The sequence below is a fragment of the Myotis nattereri genome (assembly GCF_964212035.1).
Source record: "Myotis nattereri genome assembly, chromosome: 8".
Classification (NCBI taxonomy): Eukaryota; Metazoa; Chordata; class Mammalia; order Chiroptera; family Vespertilionidae; genus Myotis; species Myotis nattereri.
This window is the reverse complement of record NC_138083.1, coordinates 83,773,790-83,782,541: the sequence shown is the minus strand read 5'-3', so window position 1 is coordinate 83,782,541 and position 8,752 is coordinate 83,773,790. Positions and strand designations below refer to the sequence as shown.

Sequence of the window (8,752 nt, the reverse complement as noted above, 5' to 3'; positions counted from 1 at the left end):
TGCTTGCTGGTCATTTTTCCAAGATCTTCCTCATTGGGGAACCAGATCACTCCCAGGTGCGCCATGCAGGGCCCCAAGCTCCATAAGGACAGAAGCTCCTTCTTTCGGGACTTCTCCCTATGAATCCCTTCATCAGCTGTGGATTCATGTCCTTTGTAATACATCGGTAACCTAGTGAGTCATTCAGCAAATCAATCGAACTGGAGGAGGCGGTCCTGGGAACCTCTGATTTATAGCCAGTCCTTTAGAAGCACAGGTAACAGTCTGGTCTTGTAGGGCTGAACCCTTAGTCTGTGGAATCTGATGCTGTCTCCGGGTAGACAGTGTCAGAATTGAGTTGAATTCTTGCACACGCAGCTGGAGTCCACGAATTGCTTGTCGGTGTGGGGAAGCCTCCACACACGTTAGAATTGGGTTCAAGAACCCTTTTCCACTGGCTTTTTGAGTAATAATGGTGTTGCTACCTTTTCTCAAGATGGGAGATTTAACTAAGAACAGGGCATTTGACAGTAGTTAACAACAAAGAAAAAGAAAAGATGGTGTTTGGACTTGTACAGGAAGAGATGGTGACTTGACACTCTGAAGAATCTTTATGTGCACTGATGAAACAATAAATAAATGTGTAAATACCTCTTCTCTACCCACTATTCTATATCTTCACCTTTAAGTCACTATACTTCACATGGCCAGGATTTTGTAATGCATTTAAAATTAAATGGTTTATGTAGACAGGCACTCTGAATGTGCCCTGCACATTCTGAATAAAAGCTGTCCTCTCCTTCCACACAGACTCTGAGGAGGGAAAGGCTCTCTATTTAATTACATCCTAGGTAAATGCACTGCTTTGACCTGGTGCTTGGCTAACTAAGGGCATAGTGGCAGTGCAGTATGTGTGTGTTTGTGGGGTGGGGGGTTGGGGGGGGCAAAGAGATAATATAAACTCAGGGAAAGGGGGAATGAAGGAAAGGAAGTAGTACTATAGCATTTTGCAAATTTTGAGGTAACTAGCAAGCTGGTGTTTTGATCCTCATAGAGGGAGACTGAATCATCGAGAATTATCCCTGGAAGTTGTGTGCGAGAAGTGTGCATGTGTGCACACTTAATTTAACAATTACTCTCTGAGCAGTAGGAAGAATACATAGGCACTGCAGCAGCACAGGCTGCTGGAGATCTTGAAGGAGGCTGGGCTTATCTGGGGACCTCGCCTGCCCTGGCTTGCTCAGCTGTTCAGCCATGCTTGGGGCGCCCATGGCCATCACCGAACAGCCCTGTTGGAGACCACTCGATTAATCCAGAATATTACTTTATATGGCTTCACTGACAGAGGCTTGGGAGATGTATGCTTCGAGGCAGAAAGGGGTTAGGGGTTGGTTCTCCTGTGGAGAATCACATCAAAGGGTAGATGGACTAAGTGTGGGGCAAGGACTCCTGAAGGGGGACCAGGTTAGAAATGGGATGCACCCTCAAGGGACCCACTGTGTAGGGTTGACCCCGGTTGCTCTCTGCTGGAATATGGGGAAGTCCTATCTTGTGCACAGCTTCAAGGTGTCCAGACTCACCTTTCAATTCCCTTGAGTGACTGCCACCCTTTATTACCCAGGAGAGCCTTTGCAGGCCCTGGTGTGGTGAATAGAACAAGTAGGTCTGAGGGGCCTGGCCTGCTCCCAACAGCTTTTCCCTGGGGCTGTTGGGGGGATGCAGCATCCTCTCGAGGGAGATGGTAACTGGAGTTTGGGGTCAGGACCTGAAGGACAAGGCTGACTGCGGCCCAGTGGGGAGCAGCGGGAGGCACACTGGACACTGAGGAAGAACTTCCGGAGGAACTAAAAGTAGAACTTCCGTAGCCTCAATATTTTCTAGGGGAAGCTGGCCCCTGGAAGGTGTGGTGGTTGTGTACTTGGATTACACATGTACATTTAAAAATCAAGAATTAACACTGGTTATTTTTGGTGGGTTATTATAGATAATTAAAATTTTTTTTTTTCTGTGTTCTTTGGTTCTGTTAGAGAAAAAAATTATTGTGACATTTAAAAAAATATATTTTTATTGATTTCAGAGAGGAAGGGAGAGGGAGAGAGAGATAGAAACATCAATGATGAGAGAGAATTGGCTGCCTCCTGCATGCCCCCTGCTGGGGATCGAGCCTGCAACCTGGGCATGTGCTCTTGCCTGGAATCAAACCTGGGACCCTTCAGTCTGCAGGCTGGCACTCTATCCACTGAGCCAAACCAGCTAGGGCTATTGTGACATTTTTGAAAATGGCAAGGAAGACTTTGTTTAAGTCTATTGCAAAAGGGGGATTGCAATGAGGAGAGAGATCAACAAGGAGAAGTGAGGATTTATAGCCCAGGAAGTATGGGGGTCTGTGGATGGAAATTACTAAGAGGAGACATCAGGGGTAGGTGGATTCTTGCTAAATTGACCTAATAGGATTCTTGCTAAAGACAGGCCGTGGTCAAATATCAAGGGTGGGGGATGAGGAATTTGATCAGATATCAGGGAGGGGGGAGTTTCTCAATAAATGGACATAGCAGGATTCTTGCTACAACTGGACCAGTCAGAAACGGGCAGGGGCCAAAGGCCAGGCTAAGCCAAAAAAGAGGGCTCTGAGGAGCCGGTCTGAAGTTTGGTCAAGAAGAGAATCTTTGTTATCCCATAAGGACCATAATGGGATAGCCATTTAAAATAAGAAATGGAAATTGATAAAAATTTCTTTTTAATAATAAAAATATCTTCCCAAGAGATATGGCAAATAAACACAATGTGCAATCTTGGATTGGATCTCGAGCAGAATTTATTTTTCATTTTTGCCATTAGTGAGGCAATTGGAAAAATCTAAATATGGTTTAGATTCGATAATAGCATTGGTGGCAATTCCCCGATTTTGATTACTATGTAAGAGAATGTCCTTGTTAAAAAACATTGAATAATTTTTCAGCAAAGGAACACCACATCTTCAGTTTACTCTCAAAGGTTTTGGGAAAAATAATGTCCCTAAAGAGAGGCAGCAGGATAAAGCACCCAAGGGAGCTGTTTGCATTTGGGGAATCTGAGGGAAGGTCTATGGGAATTTTCTATACTATCTGTGTAACTTTTCTGAAAATCTGAAATTATTTCAAAAGAAAAAAGTTTTTTTAAAAAGAGAGAAAACCTTATCTAAGCTTAAAGGACCGAGTCAAATGCCACCTTTCCCAGTAAGTTCCTTTCAGCCGAGACGGCACCTCACCCAACCTGCCTTGTGGTAACATGGACCATAGTCTTGACATTCTCTTCAGCCTGGATTTCCTCAGAGCCTCTTCTTTCTTTCTCCTCCAGAGGCAGCACCACAGGATGGGGCCCAGGCAGCCTCTATGGGAGGCTTCCCAGCTGTGGGACCTTGGTCGTTGCCACCGCTATTGGTATCGGATGTCGCATCCACAAAATGGTCTTTACAAAATGTATTGCACACAGTTGTCATGAGGAACACAGAACAATGCATGCCGTGAGTTCTGACTCCAGAAGGAGCTCTGGAAATGTTCATTCCTTTCTTTTCCCTTTTCTTGAATCAGCCTCTCACCACCCTTGGGTTATAAGTAAATATTTGAATCCAATTCTGTGATAATTTCTGTAAAATTTATTTCAACAACTGATATTAGCAATTTACAATTTTACACATTAACCCCTTAATGAATGCAACACTTGCCCACACCTTTTCTTATCTGGTTATCCCAGAAGCCTATGGAGTAGAGAAGGCCCCATTATTGTCTCTTTTATATATACTTGGAAACAGAGGCACTGAGGAGATGAATAACATACTTTTCTAATTTATATGGCTTATAAAGAGTAGACTCTGGCAGGAGCCAGAAAAATCTCATTATTTGTGGCAAAATTTTTTTATAGATGCTCCTTGACATACAATGGGGTTATCTTCTGAAAATGCATTTAATACACCTACTAACATCATAGATTAGCCTAGCCTACCTAGAACATGCTCAGGAATACTCACATTAGGCTACAGTTGGACAAAATAATCGCCCTGCTTCTGTTCAGCATCATAAGGAAGTATAGTACCACATATTGCTAGCCTAGGAAAAGATCAAAATTCAAAGTAAGATTTCTACTGAGTGCTTATCACTTTTGCATGACTATAAACTAAAAAAATGAGTTGAACCATTGTAAGTCGGGTTCCATGCAGTGGCACCGCCATACAAACAAGCAAATTGCAAAAGCGTCTTAACAAAATTCACGAGGTCTCTGTCCTCATGTGTCACCACTTACTCCTCCATCCTAAAGTGACGTTTTGTTCATCCATTTATTAATTTTTTAATGAGCACCTATTAGGTGCTGAGCTTATGTCAGGCACTTAGGAGACTAAAGGATGGGTAAGAAGTTTGAAGTCCTGGGGGCGGGGGGTGGAGGAATTGAGCAAAAATTACAAATGCAGTATAATAGCTGCTATCATTAAAATATTCACAATGCAGACTGTTCTCCTTCTAATTGGCCTTAAATGTCTAAAAGTTTTGCCTGTGGCGATTAGGTTCTGTGGCCCTGAAGCTCACTGTCTGGAACAGGGGACACCCCCTTATAGCTCACAGCATGGAAAGGCGCTCAGTGACATACAGCTGTGGAACATCTGCTCTGAGCCAACAGTACCTAGAGAAGGAAGGGCAACCTTTCTGCCCCAAAGGCATTTCTAATTTAGAACCCATATCCCTCTTTTCTCACCCCCAGAGCTGCATTCCTCGTGTCTGCAATGTCTTGCTATCCCAGGGTCGGGATCCTCCAAGAACTCTTAAATGCACCCCTGCTCTGGCTTAGAAGCTTGACCATGTGGACAGGGTCAACTGTGCTCCAAATGACGGAAGACCCTTGAGTGAAAAGAAAGGAGACAGACAACCTTATTTAGCAGGGAGACAGACAACTTAATTTGGGGGGCAATGGCTTCCAGGGCTGCTAAGAGCAAGGATATTCTTTTGCCACTGGAAGCTCTAACAACTTGGAAAGACTTGACATCCTGAATCTGAAGACCTCTTAGTTTCCAGCACAGACTTCCCTAGACTTACATGCTCTTTTGTATGGGTTGGATAGGTAGGTGTTCAGTTGAAGGACTGACACTTATTTACTAGGAAAAGCCAGGACTCTCTGGCAGATGAAACATGACTCACACAGCCCTTGGTTCCAGATGCCCCTTTCACGTGTGTCTGGCTTTGTGTTGCACGTCCTATTCCGAGCGATTTTCCTTGTCTTCGCCACTCCCAGTGGGTGGTGCCTTGTAATGGTGCAATTATTACACGAATGAATGAAATGATTAACACACACACACGCACACACACACACACACATCCCTATGAGCAACCGTGGGAAGAAGTGCAAAAGATCTACAGATTTTTTTTAATGAATTTTGTAAAGGAGGCTATCGACTATCTCAAAAGACACGCCTCGGACATCAGCAGCCCCACAGCACTTTTATTAGCCTGTGGCCAGAATGGGGCCAGGAGGGAGGGATTCGCTTTCTTGCCTGTCTGCTCAGGTTAGGGCAGGCCCTGTAGGAGTTGGAGGACTGCAAATTTCCTGTGTCTGAGGGAGGGGGCCGGAGAGACTCGCTGACAGCCAGGGTACAGTCGCGTATGTCATGCTAAAAAGGGCAAAAGTTCCTCTGTGTGTCTGGGAGAAGGATAAACCAGCTCCCGAGTGCCCTCGCCCACGATAATTCATCCCCCCGCCCCCTCACCCCCCAAGGCCGAGAAAACCCTCCTCTTCCCTCGGAAGGGCCCTTTACTCTGTCTGACTCCGCGCCGCGCGTCCCACCCGGACTTACCAGCCTAAAGTGTCCGCGGGGACCAGGCTTGGCGATAAGGGGCGGAGCCAACCCCTCCCAGGCCCGCCCCTGGGCTGCGTGGCTGGGGGATTGGACGCTTCGGAAGGCCGCCTTCAGGGCTGTCCCGGAGCTGAACCGGTGGTAGGGGCGCAGGTGCGGGGTGCGGGGGACTCCCGCCGGCGAAGTTGGGGGGACCCTGCGCCCGAGTGACCTCTAAGGCGGGGTTGCCCGCAGGAATTGGGGCGCCCTAGAGCGCCGCAAGCTTGTGCTTTCTCGTGGCAGAGAGGGATCTTTCTGAGCTCGCTGGAATTCCGAGAGCGTTTGGGAAACTTCTCCCCCCTCCTCCTTGCTCCCTACTTTCGCGTGGAAAAGCAGTTGCTGGGTTGTTTTAGTTCCTCTCCCGATCGGACTCTGTAAAAATAGCCGTGCGCCCTCGGCCTCCCCGCTGCCCCGGGCCGGGTGTGAACCTAAAAATACCCGGCGGCTTGGAGCCTGTGCTCCGGGTGCCGGCGGGTCCGGCCGGGCCGCAGAGGGCGTCTGGAGACCAGAGAAACGGAGGCCGCCTGGCCCCTCGCCTGGGCCAGGCTGTCCCTTTAAATCCTGGAGGAGGCAAAGAGAAAAAAGGAAAGAAAGAAAAAAGACGCGGAGCCCTGAGCGACTGGTGGCTCTGCCCGGCCCCCCACTCCGCCCCCGCGCCGCGTCCAGCCGGCAGCCCGCCGCCTCCGCGGGTCTGGGGAGCCCCCCGCAGCGCCGCCCACCGCCACAGTTACTGTCAATACAGACCTTCAGCGGAGCCCGGGAGGTGGAGCCGCAGCAAGTGCATGTGTGGCAGGCGGGGAGGGAGTGCAGGGGAGGGGGCGGGCGCGAGGGAGAGGCGACCACAGACATCCGGGCCCTTAAGCCCAGTGCGCCCCCCGAGCGGGTGGCGCGGGCAGCGGGGACGCCCGGCGCGGGGCGCGGGGCTGACAGCAGCGGCGGAGGCGGGGCCCCAGGAGGGCGGGGGCCCGGCGCGGGGAGGAGGAGCCGCCGGGGAGCCGCTCGGTTCCACACCCGCCGGCGCAGCCCCGCCACGAGACTCTGACAGCCGCGGGCCCGCGCTGCTCCCCGGCGCACCGGGACGGACCGGCCGCGGCGGCGGCGGCGGAGGAGGACGCGAGGACCGCGGCCCGGCGCCAAGTGCGGGAGGCGCGCGGTGGCTCTGGCGGCGCGCAGAGGTGAGTTGGCTTCGCGCGCAGGGCTCGGGCACCGGCTGTGAGGGCTGCGGTCTCCCTCGCACCTGAGCTGCCGAGGCGGGTCGGGGGGTCGCAGGGCTCCGGAAAGGTAGCCGTGCGTCACCAGCGCCGGAAAGCGATGTCGGGGGCTGTTGCTAGGAGGCCGGCGGCTCGCGCGCCCCGGGCACCCGCGGGGGTCGGGGCGCCCCAGCGCGCCGGGCAGGAGGCGGGGGGCTGTGGTGGCTATTCAGGGGCTCCGTGTGGCAGCCATGCCACGGGAGGAGGCGGGAGGAAGGAGCGAGGAGGAGGGGAGAGCCAGCGGAGAGCGAGCCAGAGCGCGGGCGCCGCGCCTCCTGGCTGGCACCGCGGCCCGGAGCGAAGTGGCGCGCGGGGCTGGAAGGGAACTTCTGCGGGCGCGTGCGGCCCCAGCTGGGCGGCGCCTCCTGGCCCGGGCCGTCGGCAGCCACAGGTGGTTTCTGCCGAAAGTTTTACCACACCTCTGTCCGGAAGGCGCGGGAGCATGTTGGAGAGGGACGATTTCCCGAGACTCTGGCACCCGTTCCTCATATTGTCTAATCTTCACGATCCGAGAAGCAGCAGGAAGTCTGGGATCCCGCATCCCAGGATGTGGCTCAAGGGCTTCGTGGTGGTCAGTCCCAGAGGTGGCGCCCTAGCGGGACCCTGAGACCCGCGCCGCTGTCCAGCTGGGAAGTTGCGGGAAATGGGCGCACGCACATGGTTCCTGCAGCCTCGGGAAAGCGGAGTCCAGGCCAAGCTGCCCTCCGCGCAGGACAGCACGGGTCTCTTCCTAGGAACCGCGCGAGCGTCTCCGCTCAGGGGGTGCGCATCTCCGGCCCCTTTGAAAGCGCATGGTCTCCGGCCGCTGGCTGTGCGCTTTGTTTTCCGGCCGGTTGTCTGATTTCATTAGGAAGGGGGCCGGGAGGAGCCCGCGGAGAGCAGGGCGGCGGCGTCTCGCACAGCCGCGTAGGATGGTACCCGAGCCTGGGCGGCGAGGGGCCAGGGCCAAGGGGAGCCCGTAGTTGGGGGTGTGTGCTTCCCGCCCGCGGAGCTTCGCCAGACTATTCACAAGGCCGGGGCTGGGTTTTCTGGGGCGCCGGGGACGGGAAGAAGAGGGAGGAGGGCGGGAAGGGAAGACCCCCAGAAGAGGAAGATATGCTGTGGTCAGCTCCGAGAGAGAGGTTCAGAGAAGTCCTGTGGTTTGGCCCCGTTCCTCTTTGCCCGCTTTGACGAATCCGGGGTAGGGAGGTTAGAGCCAGGCCGGTAGGTCCGCCCTGGGCTGAAAGAAATCATTTTCTCCGAAGTGGGTCTGATACCCAGTTGTTGCAAGTTGGCACAGAGCTCCCGCGAGCTGGAAACAGCCCTTCATTCTGGCTGGTCCTGCTCCCACTCCCTGTTCCCCCAGCCCAACAAGTACCTGAGCAGAAGTGTGTCCTTTCTTTAAAGAAGGCCACAGAGTTCTGAAGCTGAAAGAGATCCAGTGGTAGGCAAACTGCGGCTCGCGAGCCACATGCGGCTCTTTGGCCTCTTGAGTGTGGCTCTTCCACAAAATACCGACTTCTGCGCATGGGCCACGAAGTTTCAATGGCACTGTATGTGCTTGCCTGCACGTGGTATTTTGTGGAAGAGCCACACCCAAGGGGCCAAAGAGCCGCATGTGGCTCGAGAGCCGCAGTTTGCCGACCACTGCTAGGCATTAGGAGTGCTCATTTTACAGATGAGCGAA

At 52.7% G+C, this 8,752-nt stretch overlaps 1 long non-coding RNA gene across 1 annotated transcript; it reads right to left on the bottom strand.

Annotated features, from left to right (window-relative positions):
* Window positions 1-2,778: 2,778 nt before the first annotated feature.
* On the bottom strand, window positions 2,779-6,681 carry LOC308522878. The gene is made up of 6 exons (XR_013996273.1): window positions 6,581-6,681; window positions 5,798-6,397; window positions 5,145-5,248; window positions 4,705-4,847; window positions 3,986-4,064; window positions 2,779-3,604 (listed from the first exon to the last, which is right to left on the bottom strand). It is a non-coding gene; the product is annotated as an uncharacterized lncRNA (long non-coding RNA).
* Between the last annotated feature and the right edge of the window lie 2,071 nt (window positions 6,682-8,752).